Below are 24,246 nucleotides of genomic sequence, written 5' to 3' on the forward strand. Positions count from 1 at the left end.
GCCTCCCGTGAGACCCACATTTGCAACTTATTGTCCCGCACTTTGTTCATAGTGCTCTTCCCCATTATACTCGTTACTCGCGGCTTCGCTGCCGATTCCCATAAGAGTTCGGGCACTGTTTGTGCATCCGCACAGAAGAAGATGGTCAATGGCCTGTGAGCCTTAACTATACATATATGAAGGTAGTATCTGTTCTTTCGGACATGACCGAAAGAACAGATACCATCTTCATATATATATATATATATATATATATATATATATATATATATATATAATGTGAAATTATTCAATAACTTTGTTATAGTAAGACTACCACACTTCCGTAAATAATCAACCTATAGAAAGAAGACTGTGAATAAGAGTCACGAGCAGGCGTTACTTCTCCAATTGCCAGCATTGTTTAACTGCTGAGGGTAACACTAGTAGTTTTCCGAATCTGTACTGTTGTGCGCAACCCTATACTTTGGTTCAGCTGCTAAAAACAAGTATTGAAATTACTTGACGTATTATTACATCATCACGTCATTAGTTATTGTGGCAAGCAATTGGAGAGCACAGCCATTCTAGACCAATCGTTCCCGACATTCCTGCGAACATTATTCCTGTGTGAGAACAGATAACAGCCTATACCTCGGCCGGCCGGAGTGGCCGAGCGGTTCCAGGCGCTACAGTCCGGAACCGCGCGAGCGCTACGATCGCAGGTTCGAATACTGCCTCGGGCATGGATGTGTGTGATATCCTTAGGTTAGTTAGGTTTAAGTAGTTCTAAGTTCTAGGGGACTGATGACCTCAGAAGTTAAGTCCCATAGTGCTCAGAGCCATTTGAACCTATACCCTCAACGAAGTATAGTGCCAAGCTAAATTTTACATTGAGAGAAGAAAGTGATAGAAAAAAAATGCACTCCTGTTTTAAAACCGACATACGATGGACAATATTTAGTCAATATTCGAGCAAATTATTGTGGATGTTTTATTACGCCAAAAGACAGTGAGTCAATCAGTCAGTTAGTATTAGATATTGCTAACTAGTATTTTTCGGTCTCAGTTTATGTACACTCTAAGTTCCAAGTTCATTCGGTTCATGTCTTATCTTTTCACTGTTACCATAAAAATGCACTGACACATCTCCAAGTCTTAACAAATGGGAACAGTGTTCTTAAGGAGCTCCGGAACGCCCTATACTTGCAATGTTAAAATAATGCTTATAAATTACATCTTTCCTCACAAAGTATTTGAGGTAGGAAGTTGAACTTTTTACAGATTATTTATTGGAATATGGGCTACAACTTAACACAGGGATTTTACAAAATTTTAGTTCAGTTATTAAAGATGATTTTTTTTCAATTGTAATGAAAATTCACAACATTTTTTTGCAATTTTTTATTTATATATTCAAAAATATACAGTTTTTTGGAATAAGGCTGTGTTAAATTATGCAGAAGGCACTGTGTAACGTTTACTGAAAGTTTGAAACAAATATGTTAGGAAGATCCTTAGAAAACATGTAATTAGTATGAGAAAATAAAAGTTTTGGGAATCGAGCGACAAAGATTGGATTATCTTTTTAGTGCATTCCAGGTCCATAGGATGGATTATCTTCATCCTCTGCAAACTCCTCCTCCAGCTTCCTCTTGTTCCTCCTCCTGTTTACACTTGCTTGTATTTCTAGACTCTTTACAGCCCTGCCTGCAGCCCGAAGGCGTTCCTTGTCTAAAGCAAGCATCGCTCGTTGTTGTGTTCGTAGATTTTGCTACCATTTTCTTCAGTTGCAGTTACTGCAACACTGTTTCAAAAGGTGGTCATGTATGAACACTTATCACATTTCAGTTGTATTTCACTAGCAAGTCCTACGTGCTTTATTATGGAGAGTTCCAGACCAACTTCACTACAATGAATACATCTTACACAGTTTGAGAAAATTCCTTTGAGAACCGACATATCAAATATTTCATTCACATCCGATTCGCCCATAAAACATTCATAGTTTTCACTCATTGAACCAAGCTTCTTCTGTGAAGTATTTTCTTTCCCACTTTGACTGCTATGTGCAGGTGTACTTGAGAGGTTAGGTTCACTCACTTGGTTATCGTCTTTATTGTTTACAGTAATAACACATACCTTTGGCTTTCCAACATTTCTCCTTTTCTTAAAAGCCTTCAGAGGATTTCTAATAACTTTACTTTTACTAATTATTATACTTCAACAAAACAGAGACTCAAGAAACAGAATTAATAACGAATATTTTCGAGATAACGACAGAGCAAATAAACATGAAACAATCGACAATCACACCAGCGATATATATTGAACCATCACAGGTTAGCCACAACACATACTTTATCTCACATCACTAAAATGTACCTGATGAACACGGACGTTAATAATAACACCATTTGACAGCAGTTTAACAGCGCCACAGTGGGTCACGCCCATGTAGAACACATTTCAAAAAAAATTTAAAAGTAGTTGTAGTCTTCGGAATTGAATAAATTATATATCTATTAAAAGGTAATAGTCTGCAGATTCAGAAAACGCAAAAAAGTAAAAATTGAACTTTTCATGATTTTGAGCCTTTCCGGAGCCCCTTAAGGCTTTCATCAATAATCATGGACCCTTGTCACTACCTATCATCAAAATGTTACCCGTTGTGTGGTATCAAAACTTATTTTAACCGTGTTGCCCTCGTATAGTCCAAGATATTTTACTTTTCCTCAAATGTCTCTATATGAAAATGTTCTTTCATTCACTGAAAATCTTACATTCTACATCCGGAAAATAGTTGTTAATAGAATTTGTTGCTGAAGACAAAGGTGGACATCATCATCTACCAGTTCTTGAGTCGATCATCACTGTCAGATTTGATAACAATGATACCACCTATACCTCTGCCCTCTGTTGGTAAAACTTCAGTTTTTGAAGAAAATCGGCAACCTAATTTTGTGCTGTTAAAATATTTATCGTATTTCCTTGACAATCGTCTAAAGGATATTTATTTCTCCACACAAATTCATAGCATAAGTCAGCAAAAACAAATAAATTATCTTGTAATTTTTGGGCGGTCAGCCGTCAACTAGCGAACAAGTGGTAGGCGAACCGATTAGCCACAAGCGAAACGATGACTCGAATGAAACGATGGTCGTTTTCCGCAAGCATGAGGTAGGTTTGGGTAACTTTTGTTTCCTTTTAATTTCTTCCGTACATACGTTTCGCAATCTGTGGCTCCCATCGCATTCCATCATGCACTAATGTTCGTATATGAAAATTCCAGGATATAACGATATTAATTGTTGTCGTTGTGATCTGAAGACTGATTTGATTCAGTTGTGAATGCTAGTCTGTGACCCACACATCTCTTCATATCTGTATAACTTCTGTACTCTACGACCGTTAGAATCCACTTACTACTGTCGATAGTTGGTCTCATTCTACAATTTTTATCACTCATGTTTCCTTCCAGTACAAAATTAAGTATGTGCACAACCAACATATCCTTTCATTTAGTGAAGTTGAGCCTTGAAGAAATTTTCTACCTCCTCTTTCCAGAAACTTACCTGCCCATAGTATCTTCAGTATTCATCTATAAAGCGACGTTACAAAAGCTGCCACACTCTTCGTGGCTGTGCTGCTCGTAGCCCAGATTTCATTTCTGTTCAAGGCTACACTCCACACACATTCAGAAAAAAACGTCCTAACACTTAATGTTTGATGTCAACATATTTCTCCTATTTATAAAAGGTTTCATTGCTACTGCCTATGTGCAGTCGGACACGGTGGTCCAGCGGTAAAGCGCTTGACTTGAAACCATAAGGTTTCCAGTCGGACCGTGAATTTTTCAGGCTGCCTTTAACCTAACACTCACCTCTCAGCGATGTGGAGATTTGACAAAAACGACACGGGGTCACATACTGAGTCAAAGTGTAGGTTCCCATTCTCCGGCTGGATAACTGGGGTAGGTAAGGGACTCGCGAGTCAGCGGCGTGGATTTCAGTTGAAAAACTTGCACCATGCCTTTCAGCCACAAGAAATTATTATCTGCCATTTATATTCTCTCTATTTCTGCGATCATCAGTTATTGTGCTGCCCAAATATCAAAACTCATCTGGTACCCTAAGTGTCTCATTTCCTAATCTGATTTCCTGATAGTCACCTGATTTATTTCTACTACAATCCGTAATCCTTGTTTTAATTTTTTTGATATTCATATGATTGCCTTGTTATGAGACACTAACCGCTCCAGTCAACTGATCTTCCAAGTTCTTTGTCTTGGTTTGGTTATTTTTTGTTGTTCAAAGGGACCAAACTACCAAGATTATCAGTTCCATTGCCGTTTCTATGAGAATCACAATATCATCCGCAAACGACAATGATTTTTCTTGTCCCTGAACTTTAATTCTCTTTAAAAATTTCTCCTTGGTTTCCTTTACTGCTTGCTCAGTGCACATATTGAATAACATACAGGATAGACTGCAACCCTGGCTCAATCCCTTCTCGACTACTGCCCCCACCTCACGTCTTACTCTTGTCACGACAGTCTGGTTTCCTTATAAATTATAGATAAGCATTCATTAACTGTATTTTCTTCCTAAGAACTTTAGATTTCCAAAGATTGTGTTAGGTCAACGCTGTGAACGAATTCTCTGAATGTACTAATGTTATAAATGTGAGTGTGCCTTATTTTGATAGACTTTCTTAGGATAAGTTATAGTGTTTTCCTACATTTTCAGAAACCGAGACTGATCCTAACTACGGTTTATGGAGAATTCGAATTAATATTACTTACAAAAATAATCCCATTTGTCATCACTTGTCTTCCTTGGGATAAAGATCATTGCATAATTTCTTGATTCTGAGGCTAACCTCCATTGCCTCATATATCCTACTAGGTGCAGTGCATTTCGCTGCGCGGGTTGTTTGGTTTCTGTCACAAAGTTATTGGCCCTGTGCCTTGTTGATACTCGTACCGAATGCAAGCCGCGTAGGAAACTGTAATCGCTTTAAACCGAAGGGCGTATTTGAATCACTGGATGTCAACGAAATGCGACGAATGAATACATTTTTACCTGTGCGAAGACGTAATCAGTTGCACCATCTGTTGTTACATTTTGCGATAATTATCTCATTGCATGTTTGCAGAATTCGTCTTCTATTGTTTCAGCTCAGTGTTCACTGTTTCAAGTAGGGCTGTGTTTCAGAACGACTCGAACTGTTCAAATGGTTCAAAGGGCTCTGAGCACTATGGGACTTAACGTCTGAGGTCATCAGTCCCCTAGAACTTAGAACTACTTAAACCTAACGAACCTAAGGACATCACACACATCCATGCCCGAGGCAGGATTCGAGTCTCAGACCTTAGCGGTCGCGCGGTTCCAGACTGAAGCGCCTAGAACCACTCGGCCACCCCGGCCCGCTCGAACTGTTCGAACAGTTTACATCACAGTTGGAAAATTTCGTGCTCTGTTCGATCTTTTGATCGGCCCGGTATCTAGTTAGTACTATATCCTCGACCAGCGTTAGAGTTTGTATGTCAATGTGGATTTTAATTAGAGAAATAACACCGTAGACTTTCAATGGGAAAAAATGGAATTTATTGTCTTAAATTACACTTCATCAAGTCCGACTCGTTTATTAAAGACTACGCCCAGGAATCTGATGGATCAGCGATCCAATATGCAGCCTGTTGCCACTAGTCGCGGAGACGCCCACTAAATTCACCATGCCCATAAAAACGGCGCATTAAACCAGAATCCCAATCTGCGCCTGAGAACACACTTGAAGACTCTAGAAATTCTTTCTGGATTAAAGAAACGAGTTGATTGACCTCTGACAATCATTCATTCCCGACTTCACATACTCAACAGTTTTTAAACATCAGCTCCAACCCAACATCCCACAGCTAGCCTTCCGCGAAGACCAGATACCCAGCTCCAGTTTCTCGAGCTTCAGACAGCCCCACAAAACAATTTCAACATTTACGCAATATAGTCAATCAATATGTGGAGCAGATATTTTCATTGGGTATTTTCTGTTCTGAGCAAAGTGCTGCTTCCTGCTTGGTCTTCTCAAAAGTTTCTTTCCAACAGGTGCTCGAAAACCTGACATGGAAAGACATCAAGCCATAAACTACCATAGTAGGTCCTGACCACAACCCACATAGGAAGTCTGCGGATGGAACAACTCAGGATGGACGAAAGCCACTATGTTCCTGATGTTGGAAACTGGCTACGATGTTCACAGTAGCCAAGGAGATGAACCTGCTGACATTGCCAGGAATGATATGTTCCAAGTGCTCAATGAAATTTGATTCATGCTACATGTAAACAATACAAAAGTATTATATACACTTAAAATATACTCCTAATAAAAAGTTTAGGCGTTGTCGTCTGAGGTCAAAAATTCATGATACTCCTACGACGTAGGCCTTCAAGGCCTGCGTCTTCTACCGTTAAAACTACGGGCTGAGGGTCCATGGTCGATGTACAAAACTGGCTCCGGAGGTTTCATCGTGAACTATGCGAGACATCTCCGGCTGTAAATCGGCTGCTGCCACCAAGGCTTGTGGGGCTCTTGCATTAATAGGGTGCATAGAGGGTACCACGACCTAAATGGTTCAAATGGCTCTGAGCACTATGGGGCTTGACATCTGAGGTCATCAGCCCCTTAGAATTTAGAACTACTTAAACCTAACTAACCTAAGGACATCACACACATCCATGCCCGAGGCAGGATTCGAGCCTGCGACCGTAACGGTCGCGCGGTTCCTAGAACCGCTCGACCACAACGGTCGTCGCACCACCACCTTTTGCCGACTGTGTGACTACCTCTGGATGGCGTCCTCATTCTCGATTAAAAATAACAGATTGTCATTCTGTTTGCGCAGTGTCGACATCCACATTTTATCTAACTTCAGATATTCTTCTTTTCTATTAAATTATTATGGTGCTTATGAATCTCTATTGCTTTTCTATACATGTGTCCGTCATAATGCGATGTCCCATCTCGAAAATCACGTTCTACTCTGGCCGATTTTTCTCTATGTCCCAGACAACATCTCCTTTTGTGTATAGCTATGCGGATGTTGACACTTCTTTTCATGGTTCCAGTATACACTTGTCCGCAACTCACGGAATTTTATATACCCCTCATGTTGCTAAGGAGAGCCGTGCATCTTTTGTCATCATCATCATCACCATCATCATTTAAGACTGATTATGCCTTTCAGCGTTCAATCTGGAGCATAGCCTCTTTATAAAATTCCTCCATGATCCCCTATTCAGTGCTAACATTGGTGCCTCTTCTGATGTTAAACCTATTACTTCAAAATCATTCTTAATCGAATCCAGGTACCTTCTCCTTGGTCTGTCCCGACTCCTCCTACCCTCTACTGCTGAACCCATGAGTCTCTTGGGTAACCTTGCTTCTCCCATGCGTGTAACATGACCCCACCATCTAAGCCTGTTCGCCCTGATTGCTACATCTATAGAGTTCATTCCCAGTTTTTCTTTGATTTCCTCATTGTGGACACCCTCCTGCCATTGTTCCCATCTACTAGTACCTGCAATCATCCTAGCTACTTTCATATCCGTAACCTCAACCTTGTTGATAAGGTAACTGGAACTCACCCAGCTTTCACTCCCATACAGCAAAGTTGGTCGAAAGATTGAACGGTGCACGTTCTTAAATATTCTTTAATTTTTTTGGTAGGTATAAAGATCGCTTAGACACCATACTTGGTTAAAACTTTGCCTCTGATTTAAGTAATTTTATTAATGGACGGGACAAGTCTTTTCCAGATGGTGGCCGTTGTTGCTCAATACTTCCGTTGCAAGTATTTGCGGGATGAATTAAATCACTTACGGTCGACCTTCAAGAAGTACAGATATGCTATTAAGAAGATTTATCGAGCACTCCATCACAGAAGAGAAGACGTTGGAAGTACTGAGCAACAACGACCGCCATCTGAAAATGCTTTTCTCCCGTTCATTAACAAAATTACGGATCGCACCGGCAGAGTTTTGGACAAGTAAGGGGTCGAAACAGTCCTTAGACCCGATTAATGAGTATTTACGAACGTCAAATTCTGTGAGATTACTGTTTTAGCAAAGACATCGAACTACCATGCACGGGCGTATAGAAGAGCAATAGAGATTATTAAACAGCATAATAATTTGTATAGAAAAGAAGAATATCTGAAGTTAGATAAAGTATGGATGTCGACTATGCGCCAGCAGAATGACAGTCAATTAATTTTAATCGAGAATGAAGATACCATCCAGAGGTAGCCACACAGTCGGCGTCACGTGACGTATGGCCCTCTGTGCGTGACCCCAAGCCCTTGTGTCAGCAGCCGTTTTACCTGGGAAGATGTCTCCCGCAGTTGCAGACGATACGTCAGGAAGCAGTGTTATACATCGACCACGGCCTGTCAGCCCGGAAGCTGTAACTGAACAGGGATTCATGATAATGTTGTCGTTCTTACAAGTCAGCCAAGCCACGGTATTTTGTTGATTACAGAAGTATCACAAAAATTAGTGCTAAATGTTCGCTGTATGCTTAACAACTCATTCTCGAATGCTGAAAGATTAATATTTGAACCATTACATTAGAGTCTGATCGTGTTTCAAGTATCCATTGTTTGGTAGTCTCCCTATTATCTTAGAAATTCGGGTTTCACGAAAGATGTTGTTATAGCAGCTGTGTTATGAACATTTTGTTTCTGGAATTCCAGTTCATATTTACGCTTTCGACGCATAGGATTGTTAAGGTTAGCATGATTTTCATGGCAATAACATTCTTCTCTAAGGTTACTTTTACGTCTAGACGTATGTTATACAGGGAAATTCTTCCATGCATCCTACAGGCTGTCCTGAACATTTGGGTTCAAAATTACGCAGACGGAGGATGTAGACAGGGATGTAACATTGAAAAACAACATAGGTTCATCTGTGATATGGCCACTCGGAACATACCAGTTAGAGAGCCTTGAAGACTTATATTTGATGCATGCTTAAGTGGTATGTACTGCCTGCATAGCCGAACGAACGTACAGCGAATGGTTCTGTGTCATCTAAATTGGAAGAAATTTATCGTGATGGATTGAAACTTGCAAGAATCTGAGTCTTTCAAATCTCAGGAAGCTGGTCATTGCTCTCAACAAGTAATTGCTCTCACTGCAGAATTTGACGATGTGATGTTACATGGCCGGCCGCGGTGGCCGAGGGGTTCTAGGGGCTTCAGTCCGGAACGGCTCGATTTCTACGGTCGCAGGTTCGAATCCTGCCTCGGGCATGGATGTGTGTGATGTCCTTAGGTTAGTTAGGTTTAAGTAGTTCTAAGTTCTAGGGGACTGATGACCTCAGATGTTAAGTCTCGTAGTGCTCAGAGCCATTTGAACCTTTTTTTTATGTTACATGATGTGGGAGGAAATTCGACTTGCCTTTCAAACGCCCGTGTCAAAGAATATAATGAACAAAATGGCGGTGCAGCAGCAATTATACCTCCGTTATAAGCAACATATATGCTAGCAATGAGGCCAAATTGTTTTCATACAAGAATTCAATTCTGTCCGTGAACTGAGTTGTAAAACCATTACTGTTAAGGAGTAAGCACTTGTAAATGGTACTGATATGTAGTAATTTGAATACATACTTTGTATCAGTTTGCGCTCTTTGGACACTGGAGGTGGCTTTTGGTCGAAAGACGTAACGTACCTAAGTGTGAATAGTAAATTGCGACCCTAACAGAACTGCTACGTATATTATTGTATGTTCTGAGTTACTGTTATTTAATATTTTTTATGAGGGCGTTTCTTCATTGTGTAACCGTTAAGTGTACTTACGGAAAAAAACTACAGATGTTAATCGGAGAATTAGCTGGCGGATGCCTGGTTGAAAAACTAAACTCCAGATCTGGCTTGCGTATTTTAACAAAATCAGTGGAAACTTAATTTTTCCTAATACATCATCATGTCAGTAAATGTCTTAGATTAACAATGGCTTTCATTCTAGAGTCCTTCCATTGTAAATTCTTTTTGACAATGAACCTAATAAAGATGTCGCAAGCCCGGTAGGAGAGGACAAACCGGATATTTCTTATCGTCAGATAGCAGCTCGTCAGAAGGTCGTATGACATCTGTGTAACAGGATCTATAGAAACTGGTTTTCACTGACAACGTTCGATAACTTGAATGGTTACGGAAAATTTTTAGCTGCAAGCAGTGAGGAGTTCTCGTATCAGTGAGTCGTTTGATATTGCTTCCTCACTGAATGGCGAAGAGTCACAATATAAGGAGCTGAATAAAACTTTTCTCATATGCAAAACCAGATCCTCAACAATGGTGACCCTCCCTGCGATACTCTTCTTATATCAATTGGTCAGTGACCAATGCAGTGAGCTTTATGTGCTTTCCTGTGATGTAGTGATATGACGGTGGATTTGGATTCGTTATCGCAGTTTCTTCCGGCAGTGCAAATGGCTCTTTATTTAGGCAAACGATATGTACGATGCATGAAATGCATCCATAAAGTCTGCTTTATCTCCCCAGTTTAATGAGCTAGTATAAAAACGTATATGGGAATATACCTTTTACAGTGGTGATAAACATTCACAAACGATACGGAACTGTTGTCTTTGTGATGTGTCGACAGAAGTGCCGACACAGTGTTATTTTGAGGGGGCCGATATGCAAGCTATAAGCTCACGCAGAATATCGTCAAGTCTCAAACAGGACGCTCAATGAATGCTATAAAGAAAAGTACGTTGCTTTTGGAATACTTAACTTTAATCCATCCTTGTTGTATACATCGTTCTTGTTGAGACATGCTTTAGACGATAATTATCAATTGCTATGTAAGGCTCATGGCGCCTTGCTAGGTCGTAGCCATGGACTTAGCTGAAGGCTATTCTAACTATCTGCTCGGCTAATGAGCGATGCTTCGTCAGTGTAGTCGCTAGCAATGTCGTCCGTACAACTGGGGCGAGTGCTATTCCGTATCTCGAGACCTGCCTTGTGGTGGCGCTCGGTCTGCGATCACACAGTGGCGACACGCGGGTCCGACATGTGCTAATGGACCGCGGCCGATTTAAAGCTACCACCTAGCAAGTGTGGTGTCTGGCGGTGACACCACACTTTGAGTATGTGTTGATAAAGGCTGCAGTTATCTTGAGGAATGTGTCTTCACCGTGTTCCATTTCAAAAATCTTCAGAATATAATGAAATCTGATATTCTACTACGGTGTCCAGTACACTGTTTTAACTCTTCACGGTCTTCACAGTAAATACTCTCCTAAGCACAAAAGAAGTAATCATCTTCATACTGTATTTAAATAGCCACTAACCTAAGTTTTTAATCAACGTTTTTATTCTCAGACATGCTCAAAATGTACGTTAGTTACTTTGTATGTACGCTGCTTATGAGTGGATCCAGAGAGCAAACCAGCAGTTCTGGTACATTGGTCAGCAACTGTCAAGAATTTTTACTCGTTCCCTCAATATTCAGGCAACTGAAGGTTTCAAATGCAGCGTTTCGATTCCGCCTTTTTCCTTGCTGCTAAAGATGTATCACTTCTACCAACACATGTCAGTGTACATCTCGCAAACGGATAAAATATAGATACGATTACTGAGTGAGCTGAGTGAGTTTATATAACAATACGAAGAGGAAAAATTGCAAACACTTGCGTGTCTCATCCCACAATTCAACAAAGACAGGAAACCTACGGAATGACGTTAGTAATTGGACACTGTAAGTCAGAATACCAGCTGTTGGCCACGAAACTGCCGGTCTATGACCTCAACGAACTACTTCACGAATGTGCATAGTAGACAACTGACAGAAGGCTGATATTTGTTTCTGGCTGTATGCTTCACATTATTTGCAGTGACAAAAAAGTCTGGTGTACATGCGCCTAACTGTTCAAGGTGAGTGATAGGCTTAGGAAACTATCTACAGGGGCAAGGAAGATTTTAAATAAGGACATGAAATATTTACGAAATAGAACGCCTATGGAGAGTGAGGAACAGTCTCTTACTTTAAGTTTTATTAAGAATAAAATTGATAAGTCGTTAAAGGAACAATCACGTAATGAGGACAGGGAAATACTAATAACACATAGGATGAAATTACTACTCAGTTAAAAAGAAATTAAAGAAAATAAAATTCTTCTTCAGTTTCAAAGTAATGACATGCAAATGACAGGGAGAGTTTACGCATTTCAAACCAAATTTAAATAAAAATACAAGCAAGCTGTGAATGAACTGAAACTGAACTGCACTCCGTCTTCAGGCCAAAAGTGGCCCATCGGGGCCATCTGACCGCCGTGTCATCCTCAGCTAAGGATGCAGATAGGAGAAAATTGCAACGGAGTATTATCAGAGAAGGTAGAAAACGTATGGCAGAAGAAAAAATAGAGTCAAAATTGATCAATAGATGGCACTGTATGTGTCAGAATACGTAAATGAAAACACCTGTCATGCGCACGACCCATTGAAGTTGGTATAATCACGCGGGATGCCCGTTTTCCCTCCTTTCGCGTCTGCGACGTTCGCCATTATTGTCTCAATGCAGGATTGCGCTTTGCTTGTAAAGCTGTATTACAAGAATGATGATTACACACGTCGCTCTGCAGAAGTTCCGGACACTGAAGTGTTTGAAAAAAGGCGTTGGTTACACGATTGCTGTGGGTCTGGAGAAAATGATTCGGAAATTCGAAAAGACGGGTTCTTTTGGTGTGCAACCTGGTACAAGGAGAAAACGAATTGATTCGACGTCAGTGGAAGCAGTGGCCACAGCAATGCAGGAGGAGACGAGTGGTGGTTTGCAAACGTGTAGTGCACGGAGAATTGCCCGAACACTGGACATACCCGTGAGCACAGTGCGCAAAATCCTACGAAGCATCCTTCTTTGATATCCATTCAAAATTACCCATGTGCATGAGTTGCTTCCTGTTGACCTGCAAGCAAGAGAGACCTTTGCTTTAGAATTTCTTCCTCGCGTAGAAGTGGACAGCGATTAGCCGTGGAAGATTTTCTGGACATATGAAGCCCACTTCCATGTCAATACACAGAATTGTCGAATATGGTCAACGGAAAATACACATGCAAATCAGCCAGTACCACTTCATTCTGGAAAGGCCACTGTGTGGTGGGGGATTACGGCATCGTTTCTCATAGGGCCATATTTTTTCGAAGAGACAGGTGCTTCCGGTCCTGTGACCTGTACCGTCACTGGTAAGCGCTATGAGTCTCTTTTGCGCAACCACGTCATTCCGGCTCTCCAACAGCGTGGAACTGTGGATGGGATCATTTTTATGGTGCACCTTTGCACATTGAAAATCCAGTTATGCCGCTGCTGTAGCACCATTTCGGAAATACTAGAATTATCAGCCGCCATTTCCCTACAACCTTGTCGTCCCGATCACCTGATCTTAACCAGTGTGACTTCTGGCTTTGGGGCTATCTGAAAGATATTGTATTCAGTGTTCCGACGGCAAACTTAGCTGCATTGAAGGCACGCATTGCGCAACACACTCTGACCGTGACCCCGGAAATATTTCTATCAGTTGTGTGTGGAAGATGACGTTTCTCTATTTCAACTTGTTGCAGAAAACGGTGGACAGCATACTGAACGTGTTTGCGCCAGACACAAGGAAATTAATAATCCGATTTGATTTTGATTGCTGATTTTTATGAGGTCTTTGGGCCCTGGAGAATTAAAAACCGATGTGACTGATGCTTTTTATGCCGTTTTTGGCCTCAGGACAATTAAAAACCGATTTTGCCCATCAAATGTGATACGACCTTGCCGTGGTGGGGCTTACGTAACTAATAGTATCACACCTGTACACCCATGCACAATGAGTAGTACAGTTTGTTTAACGTCAAATGTACACCTTAGGCATTGTTGTATGATTCATTTGCCATTGACGACTATTAAATTATGATGGTTACAGCGCCATCTATTGCTACATTTTGTAACTATTTATTTTTCTTCTGCCATACGTTTTCCCCCTTCTCCGATAACGTTCCGTTTGCAATTTGAAGTCATTCTCACCAGTGGTGTTATTTCTACAGCTGTTTGAAAGTTTAATTATAATCACCTTGTACAATACCTGTGGTAGTTCACACTAAATAACAACTCAAGTGCTTACAATCGTTATATGAATTCTGACCAGTAAAGAGTCAATTGACAATAACGTGTGTTCAAAATGACAACTAGCAGCGCCAATACAAGCTTCCAATCTGGCATGGAATCGCTGGTGCACAAGAGCTAGCAGTTCAGCAGAGAAGGCAGCAGTAATACAGTATGTCGTTGCACATCATCGGGTGTAGTCTGTATGCCCTTGTAGACAGCACCTTTCAGTCTGCCCCACAGAGAAAAGCCTACAAGCGTCTAACCCAGGGAATGGGCCAGCAAGTTTATTAGTGCTCTGCGCCCAGTCCAACGACTTGGAAACAGTTCGTGAAGACATGCTGTCTTCGTGCACTATGGGCTGGACAGCCGTCATGTCGGTACCACACGTTCCTTCTAGTCTGCAAAGGAGCATCTTCTAGCATCCGTGGAAGATGGTCTGTTAGGAGGCTGCGATACTTGCTCGCGTTAACTGTTCCATCTGTAAAAAACGAGCCTATGAGCTAATAGTTCACTGTCCCACACTACGCATGTACAGTCCATGGACACTGTCGTTCCACCTGACGAAGCCAACGGCGATTGTCAACAGACGAATAGTGCATGTTTCAGCTGTTTACCTGGACTGGTAAATGTGGCTCAATACTAAACAAGATACATGATACTTCTGGAGTATCCTGTCTTAATGCTCATGTACAGAACTTAAAATGATATCTCATAATCGTTTCCATGCAGATCTTGATGGAGAGAGATGTGGTAGCGATGGAACCTTTGTCGATGCAGATTGCGTAGGACCCTTGCCTGTCTCATGCCACTTCCTCGTCCGATTGCGCGGAAGCTAACGTGCGAATCAACCAGAACAGCAGCAAGCATACACCTTACAAGAAAGAACTGCATTCTTTCTGCACTCTCCATACACCATGAGCATGTCGGCTTTTTCTACATTGGTAAATCCCATCATCCACTGACAACATGTGCTTGGACTGTCAAACACTAACTGACTAGCAAGTCTCAGTGCACTCAAGGAACACGCAGGCACATTGTTGGCAAATATAACAACGTACACAGAAATTACGTAGGTTGAACTGCTAAACAAAAGTCACTGTGGGAACTTTTCAAAATGCGATATCTCGTAAACGACTCGCTCTAGAATCCTGCCACAAACACCATTGGCTTTCTAATTTTCTAATTTCAGTTTTTTAACGTCAGTAGACATTGTTCTATTTAAAAAGTGTATGTTTGCACAAAAAAGTGTGTATTAGCACAAAAAATACGATTTGTAAGTATTATTACAGTCTGTTGATTGGCTGACAGTACGAGCCCCTGACTGCCAATTCTATGAAAATCGCTCATCAATAGTACTTTCCATTCTCGAAATTTTCGGGGTTCAATATTTAGGTGATTCGCCATATATAAGAGCTACCCAAATACGCAGTTAAATATTTCTTTGTGTGATAACTTCAATCTACTGGCAAACGAATCAGAATTCGAATGTAATGTACTGCTTCTCAATCTTCTAAAGAAGTTTCACTATCGCAGGGCGGAAGAATCTTAATGTTATGTTGAAGAACTTAAAACTAAACGGGTTAAAATCTATTTTGATAATAGCTATCTTTCTTCTACTACAGTCCTGTATTTAAATTTACAAATTATTCGAACAGGTCAGAATTTTTCAGCACATCAGAGCATCCTAAGTTCCTTAATTCAAACTCATATTTTATTATGTACCTTTTATTTCATTAAAACATTTCAATTTCCTTATCTGATCAAGAATTTCTTTAAATTATTATTTCAAAAGTCAATCTGAAACTATAGGAACCATATCTGTCAAAAAAAAAAAAAAAAAAAAAAAAAAAAAAAAAAAAAAAAAAAACGGAATACACACATACTATGAGCTACAGTTTAGGGATCTTAACATTGATTCACGCGTTAATTTCAATATACGTCTAATGTATGTGACCTCATAAATCAGTTTTTGTTTATTGGTGACGATGTGGTTACACAGTCTCTGATGATAATAAACTCCTCTACGATGTTCAGCATACATTGTCGTTTATGTGACGTTTACTTACAAGTACGTTAGAGTCCTGCCGGTTGAACTCACTGTTCGAAGGATATTACGAATAAGACATTTCACAGTAGAACGTCATTCTTGTAGTAAAACATGAAGACATGATACATCGGGGTTCCACTAGTGAGCCATCGTTATGCACAGTTACGTAGTACAAAACGACGATCGCTAACGGCCTTCCTATGTAAATATTGCTTTCAGAGGTGGGAGTCTCCGAAGAGATGTTTGGCTCGCCATCGATGCTGCTCTTTTCATTTAAACAGGGAGAGTGTTTCTTTAAGCAAACTGGAATGTGTCAGGAAAGAAAGGAATTGACTGTGGCCAATACGAAGACACTAACCCCAGCATTTATGTAAATTGAAAATAGGAAACTATAGAAAACGAGTTTCAATTTTCCCGTCGAATGGATTCGACCCAATTCGCCTCTTGAAGCCATGGTCTCCTAGCTCAGTACCTCAAAGCGTATAGCTACACTATATGATCAGAAGTATCCGGACACATCCAAAAACATACGTTTTCTTATTAGGTGCAATGTCCCGCCACCTACTGCCAGGTACTGCATATCAGCGACCTCAGTAGTCATTAGACATAGTGTGAGAGCAGAATGGGGCGCTCCGGGAACTCACGGACTTCCAACTTGGTCAGGTGATTAGGTGTCACTTCCGTCATACGTCTATACGCGAGATTTCCACACTCCCAAACATCCCTAGGTCCACTGATTCCGACGTGATAATGAAGTGGAAACGTGAAGGGACACGTACAGCACAAAAGCGTACTGGCCGACCTCGTCTGTTGACTGACAGAGACCGCCGACAGTTGAAGAGGGTCGTAATGTCTAATACGCAGACACCTATCCAGACCATCACACAGGAGTTCCGAAATGCATCAGGATCCACTGCAAGTACTATGACAGTCGGGAGGTGAGAAAACTTGGATTTAATGGCCGAGCGGCTGCTCATAAGCCACACATCACACCCGTAAATGCTAGACGACACCTCGCTTGGTGTATGGAGCGTAAACACTGGACGATTGAACAGTGGAAAAACTTTGTGAGGAGTGACTATGAAACCTCCCCTTAGAAAAATTTATGAATTACTGTGCTAGTAAACCTCTTACGTTATTTGATTTTCAAACAGCTGAGCAGAACTGAACGTACTCAGACATTTCTCTCTATACTTACTCTGATCATCACTAAACTGACACACAATATTTTTAGCGCAACGCAGTCTGACTTTCAATAATCCCTACAAAAGAATGGCCCTGACTAACAATAACCTATACCTTTCATGAATCACGTACCTCACAAAAATCTTCGTTACTCGAACTAATGCAATACAGCAAGCGCCAATACTACCAGCTAAATAAAGGATTCTAACTACTGAAGGCACTAAGTACTGATAGGCATAGTTAGCAAATGAAAGATTTTGATGGAGAACAAACAATGTATTTACCTTAATAGTGTTCAAAAGTCATCAGTTCATGATATACAGTATCATTTACCTTTTCTGATGGACACACGTCCAGATCGTCCGCTCTCAAAATTCTGCCATCTCTCTCCCCACATCCACTACTGATGGCGGCTCACCTCCAACTGCGCAACGCTACGCGCTGTTCACATCCAAATGCCCAACACTACAATAGCGAATATTCCAACAATGCCAATCAGCCACAGACTGCACACAGAACAGCCAGTGATTTTCGTACAGAGCGCTACGTGACGTTACCAACATAAAAGCCTAAACAGCCTACTTACAACTAATCACGGTACACATTGTGGCGATCCGATGGCAGGGTGTGGGTATGCCGAATGCCCGGTGAACGTCATCTGCCAGCGTGTGTAGTGCCAACAGTAAAATTCGAAGGTGGTGGTGTTACGATGTGGTAGTGTTTTTTATGGATGGGGCTTGCACCCCTTGTTGTTTCGCGTGGCAGTATCACAGCAGAGGCCTACATTGATGTTTTAAGCAACTCCTTGCGTCCCACTGTTGAAGGGCAGTTTGGGGACGGCGATTGCATCTTTCAACACGATCGAGTACCTGTTCATAACGCACGGCCTGTGGCGGAGATGTTACACGACAATAACATCGCTGTAATGGAGTGGCCTGCACAGAGTCCTGACCTGAATCCTATAGAACACCTTTGGGATGTGAAGGAACGCCGACTTCGTGCCAGGCCTCACCGACCGACAGCGATACCTCTCCTCAGCGCAGCACTTCGTGAACAATGGGCTACCATTTCCCAAGAAACCTGATTGAACGTATCCCTGCGAGAGTGGAAGCTGTCATCAAAGCTAAGGGTGGGCGAGCAACATACTGAATTCCTGCATTACCGATGGAGGGCGCCTCGAACTTCATGTTCAGTAGGTGTCCGTATACTTTTGATCACATAGTGTATCTCGGTCGGTGGAAAATCTGGAAAACTGGTTGTTGTACATTGTTTTAAAATGAAATAAAATGCATCTGAACAAAAGATGGAATTCTGATATTACATGTGTTCCATTTAATAGCCCATCTTTCGTCGTCTGATGGGGCATGAATGCATTCGTATTTTAAAGATTTAACTGTGCAGAGAATTCGTGGCTTCAGTTATCACAGTATTACAAGAGCGTCAATAAATTATTGACAGAAGGAGAGGGGGCTCATGAGGGCGTAGTCGGCTCGGACAAATTCAAGCAGCCTCTGAAAAAACATTTTAGAATCGAACGAACTATAGAAAGTAATGCCATCAGATACCGCTTTTACCCATCGTAATCCATTCCCCATAGTTTCGTATCGGAACCGGTTTTCAAAATTTGAGTACCGCATATAGCCGGCCGTTGTGACCAAGCGGTTCTGGGCGCTTCAGTCTGGAACCGCACTGCTGCTACTGTCGCAGATTCGAATCCTGCCTCGGGCATAGATGTGTGTTATGTCCTTAAGTTAGTTAGGTTTAAGTAGTTCTAAGTCTAGGGGACTGATGACCTCAGATGTTAAGTCCCATAGAGCTGAGAGCCATTTGACCCGTTTGAAGTACCGCACAAGTGACCAGATTGGGCAATATTTTGCCATTTCGGCTAATAATGATAGAATTTTGAGCAAGTTTTTTAAGGAAATGCAATAATGGCCATTTTGGCGATATTTTTGTTGGTCAGCAAGATTTATGGACGATACAGGCAAATACAAATGTATGTTTATGCATTGATTTTAACTTAATGTTATTTTTAATACTTTGCCACTCCGATAATTTGTAAATAATTGACATACTGCAACCCCAAAGCTCTATCAGTCTCCAAATAAAGATTCCCGTGTTATAATTATATGATACATTATATTAAACTGCTACAAATAGGTAATTAGACTGTTATATTAGTGCGCACATATTTTTAACTTACTATAAACGAATCAAACTCTGTGTTCCTCTTCCTTCTCGTAAGAAACTTATTCAAAGTTAATAGCTATCAGAACAGTACATAACAAAAAAGTAATAAGTGGCAGCACAGTCATTAAATTCGGCTACAAGTAAGAACTAAAGTGATTAACAAAATAACAACTAAACTCAAGTTACATACAGTAGTTGGTCTTGGCTGAAATATGGATTGGTAGTGACCGATACTGCTATCTATATATCGACAGTTTAAATCCACCGATTGACACAGTGCTTACCCTCTGTCGTGTATAAGTGAAAACAATTTACAAGGGGCTGTCAAAACGTTTCCGTTCGAAGGCTGTAGATTTCAGAAAGGAATGCCTCTCAGGCAAAATCGCCTGTTAGACATTGAAGCTACGATTCTCTTGAAACACCAGGTTCAAGTTATCAGTTTGATAAAACACTGTGTTCTGCTGCGTGAAGAACTCCTTTGCTGCCTGCTACACAACCTCGTCTAACAGGAGTCGTCGATACTTGAAGGCCTTTCTTAAGGGTCACAGGTGTGATAACTGCGTAGGGAGAGGTCAGGACTGTAGGATGGGTGCTCGAGTGTCTCCCAACTGAGTTGGCGTAACTACAGAGTTACGACATCCCTCTGCCTACGTCCTTGAAGTGACTCGCAGAAACGTTCGACTAGACATGAACTTGCAAGTGCTTCAATGACTAGAAACATTAAAGTATTTTAAATAGCTTCTTTCAATTTTCAGTTACACCATACTTTATTTCGAGAGCTAGTCAGTACAGAAGCTATGCAAAAATGGTTTTGCACTAGTGTCGTTAACAGTCAGTCGCTGCCTTTGAAGGATCCCATATGTGAAGTCTGGTTGGGACTTGATCACAAGTTTTTAGCCATTTTGACCAATGAGCCTTAAGCAGGTAATTCAGAACGTGGCATAGAAGCATTTCAAACTATTCTTCTTATGGTACTGAGCGGCATGGATATGATCCTTGTTCTTGGTGGTGTGTCGACTGTGGCGTCGCAGGCTGGCGGTTTTGGTAACACGTCTCATATTTTTGGGGTTATCCCTAGGCAGTGCTTGCTCGCAAAACGATCCGTCAGATACGCAAGGTCTTTATATGATATGGTCAGATTTTCGCGGATTTAAGTGATGATGTCGCTGTTTGCGTCGAGCAGAAGTATGTTCGGCATACGGCTACAATTTTGCTGTCTTCCGAGGTCTGTACCAGTGACCAGTGGTACAGAATCACAATTGGCTCACTCTGTTCGAAAAGAAGTTGCCAGTCACACTCTGTGCTCCACTTAGTTTACTAAATGTTTTGTATTGCCTATGGATTTTTGGTGCATTTGCTACGTGCTTATCTGGTTTAAATATCGTGTGTCTTTGTGTTGCTAAGAGGTTCTGTATGATCATGGCTGCTTGTTTTCGCTTTAATTATACAACGTGAAAATTACATAGTTTCTTTCATTTAAACTCCCTTGGCCATTGATTTATTATTTATGAGCATAAATTTGGTGCTACCGACAATATACAACAGCGTGTTGCAAAACACAGCCTTATCCCCAATAACTGTTGCGTTTGCTAACTTCCTTGCAACCTCTTCACCTCACAGACAGCATCGCCTATTTTCTGTATTACGTTTCTCGTTCCTTAACATGAATATTACAGCCAATAAGATAAGTTTCTCACAGCTGCTGCACGGAGGGACGCTATTCGTGCTTCTTAAATAATTAAAGTTTCTCTGAGGCATTTAAGTCTCATCTTTATCGACAATAGACGATAATGTTGGAAGCTGCAGATGTAAACTAAGATTTGTGCCGGGCTGGGACTCGAAAGTGGGTCTTCCTGCTTATTTGGCAGAAATGCTGACCATTACACCGCCGCGGCTCTATGGTCAGTATTGTTGTACTAACTAACCAAGTCGAATGCCCTCATTGATACTTGTTTTCGTTGAGGAGGGCATTCGACTTGGGTAGTTCGTGCAGCAATGCTGACCATGGTGCTGCGCTTGTGTAATGGTCAGCTCTTTTACCTTAGTCAGCAAGAAGACCCGCGTTCGATTTCCAGCCGTGGCACAAATTTTAGTTCATATCTGCAGCTTTCCTGTAATTCACGAACAGTCACAAGCGAAGTGATTTTTCATACTGCCTTCTAGCACATCTTGACGAACCATGGATTGTAATATTATTAGGATCTCATAAATGATTTTCCACATTCAGTGAGGTTCAGTTATCAGTACTATGCCCGTTATTTACTGTAAGCTTCTTCTGTCCAATTAACCTTCAGTTACTTCGTTACAGTTAGTTTTCGTTTCTTAATGAATTACATGATCCGCTTCTCGGATTATTAAAACAGTAGTTTACACATATGAGGGCAAGTTAGGTTTACTTGGCATATGTAAAACCAATACTTAAAAGAGTAGACAACATGGAGGCCGAGCAAACACATGTACTGTAATAAAATATTTAAAAGGTCACTCAGTAGAACGCAAGAGCGAAGGAAAAAGGCTTAGTTGGAAAGTGACTACACAGGAATTCAATCCCAGATTTCTAGAGACAAGAATGTGTGGTATAAGAACTGCGGGAAATTGTAATTGCATATTGGAATCAACGGACACCACGGACGATACTACTTTATGCGGCCCATAGCAAACATTAATTGCAAGCTTAAAAACGGCATTTGGAACCGACTAATCACGTGTGCTATTACGTGTGCTCAAGATACGCACTTTTTTTTAAATTTTCATCATCAATTTGTAATAGATCTGTTTCTCGATGGGAATGCATGGGCCAGGATACGCAGTTATCTCCATCAGAATTTGAAATTTTCACGTTATCAAACTAAGAGCCAGAAGTAGAAGGATTTCTTATTCCAAGATTACTGGCAAGGTCTATTGGAAATTACTACAAATCCATTGGATAAAACTGAACTTAAGTGAGAGGTTCAAAATGGTTCAAATGGCTCTGAGCACTATGGGACTTAACATCTGTGGTCATTAGTCCCCTAGAACTTAGAACTACTTAAACCTAACTAACCTAAGGACATCACACACATCCATGCCCGAGGCTGGATTCGAACCTGCGACCGTAGCAGTCGCGCGGTTCCGGACTGAGCGCCTAGAACCGTAAGACCACCGCGGCCGGCTTAAGTGAGAGGTTTCCAGCGCATTTGGATGATGGTAAAGTACGGCGGTACTTGGGATTCGGAGTTTTTATGAGAGAATATCACGCACGATTACCACCGCCGAAAGAAAAGACACCAAATACAATTATTTTATTGTTCGTGAGAAAGTAGAATACCGATAAGACGATTGAGAAATAGAAATTTAAGGCTATACGAAAACGAATTGGTAGGAAAAGTTATGAAATGGAAGATTTGGAGAAGGTACAAACAACGGTACATCAGAAAGAATGTTAATTAAAGAGCACTTCCAGAAACTATGTAGTCGGACACTGAGAAAACACCAAACTCGTTGCAAAATTGTGCTTAATGTTAGGTTGTTGCATAAGATAGTAGCGTTTTCGTTTGGGCATTTTCGTACTCCTGTTGTTATGGGTTTATTAATCGATTGTCATTTTTTATTTGTAATTCACTGTTGTTATTTGAATTTACATGTTGTCGTTCTGTCTTTTAGAGATAGTGAGTGGACCAGTGGACACTAAAAAATGGAGTACCAACTGGAGAAGTCGGAACATCTCCAACATAGTCTTCTCTTTGAGTTCGATTGAGGGGCATGGGTGACAGCAGCGGAGACAGCCAGGAAAGTTAGCACCGTGTATGGGGTCATGCCATTTGAGAGAGGCAAGAAGAAGGTTTTCTCGTTTTAAGGAGGATACTTTTGACAATAGTGAGTCTCCACGTTCAGGAAGAGCTTCGGGGTTTGATGAAGATTGTTTAAGCGCATCAATCCACAATGATCCACGTCATTATACTCGAGAACTGGCAGATGTGGTGATATGTGATTATTCCGCCATAGTGTGACATTTGCATGCAGTGGGGAAGTTTCAAAACTCAGGTGTAAGGTACCGTATGCTCTAAGCCAAAATCACTAAAATCAGCGCGTAGCCATATGTGCATCTCGCTTGCTCATCATCAATTGGCTCGTGAAAACATCAACCATTCCTATATTGTGTTTTCACTGGTGACGAGAAATGGTGTCTTTATGCTAACATAAAGAAAAGAAAGGAATGGTACAGCTCAAACAAAGTAGCTACTCCCCGTGCAAAGAAATGTGCACATCCACAACAGATAATCTTATCCTTCTGGTGGAACAGCAACGTTGTGGTTACTACGAATCGCCTCTCCGAGATGTAACGATCACTACTGACATTTATTGTCAATAACTGAGGCGTGTAGGAGTCGCAGTCCAAGGAAAGCAGCCTGGAAGATTACGTTAAGTGATGCTACTGCGCGATAACGCCCATTCTGCTAGACTGCTCAGAAACAGAGTACAGGAGTTGGGTTGAGAAGTCATTCCGCACCTACCTTATTCAGCTGATCTTGCGATCCCAGGTTTTCACATTGTCCCCTCTGTATTGAAATACTTCAGGGAACGTGCTTTTCGGATGAAAATGCGCTCCAAACATGGCTCGATGAGTTAGTTCTTCGCCTCAAAACCGCGTGATATCCACAGTTATGGAATCATGGTAAGTCCAGTGTTGGCAGACTGTAATAAATAGTGAAG

The sequence above is a fragment of the Schistocerca serialis genome, chromosome 4 (genome assembly GCF_023864345.2).
Source record: "Schistocerca serialis cubense isolate TAMUIC-IGC-003099 chromosome 4, iqSchSeri2.2, whole genome shotgun sequence".
Taxonomy (NCBI): Eukaryota; Metazoa; Arthropoda; class Insecta; order Orthoptera; family Acrididae; genus Schistocerca; species Schistocerca serialis.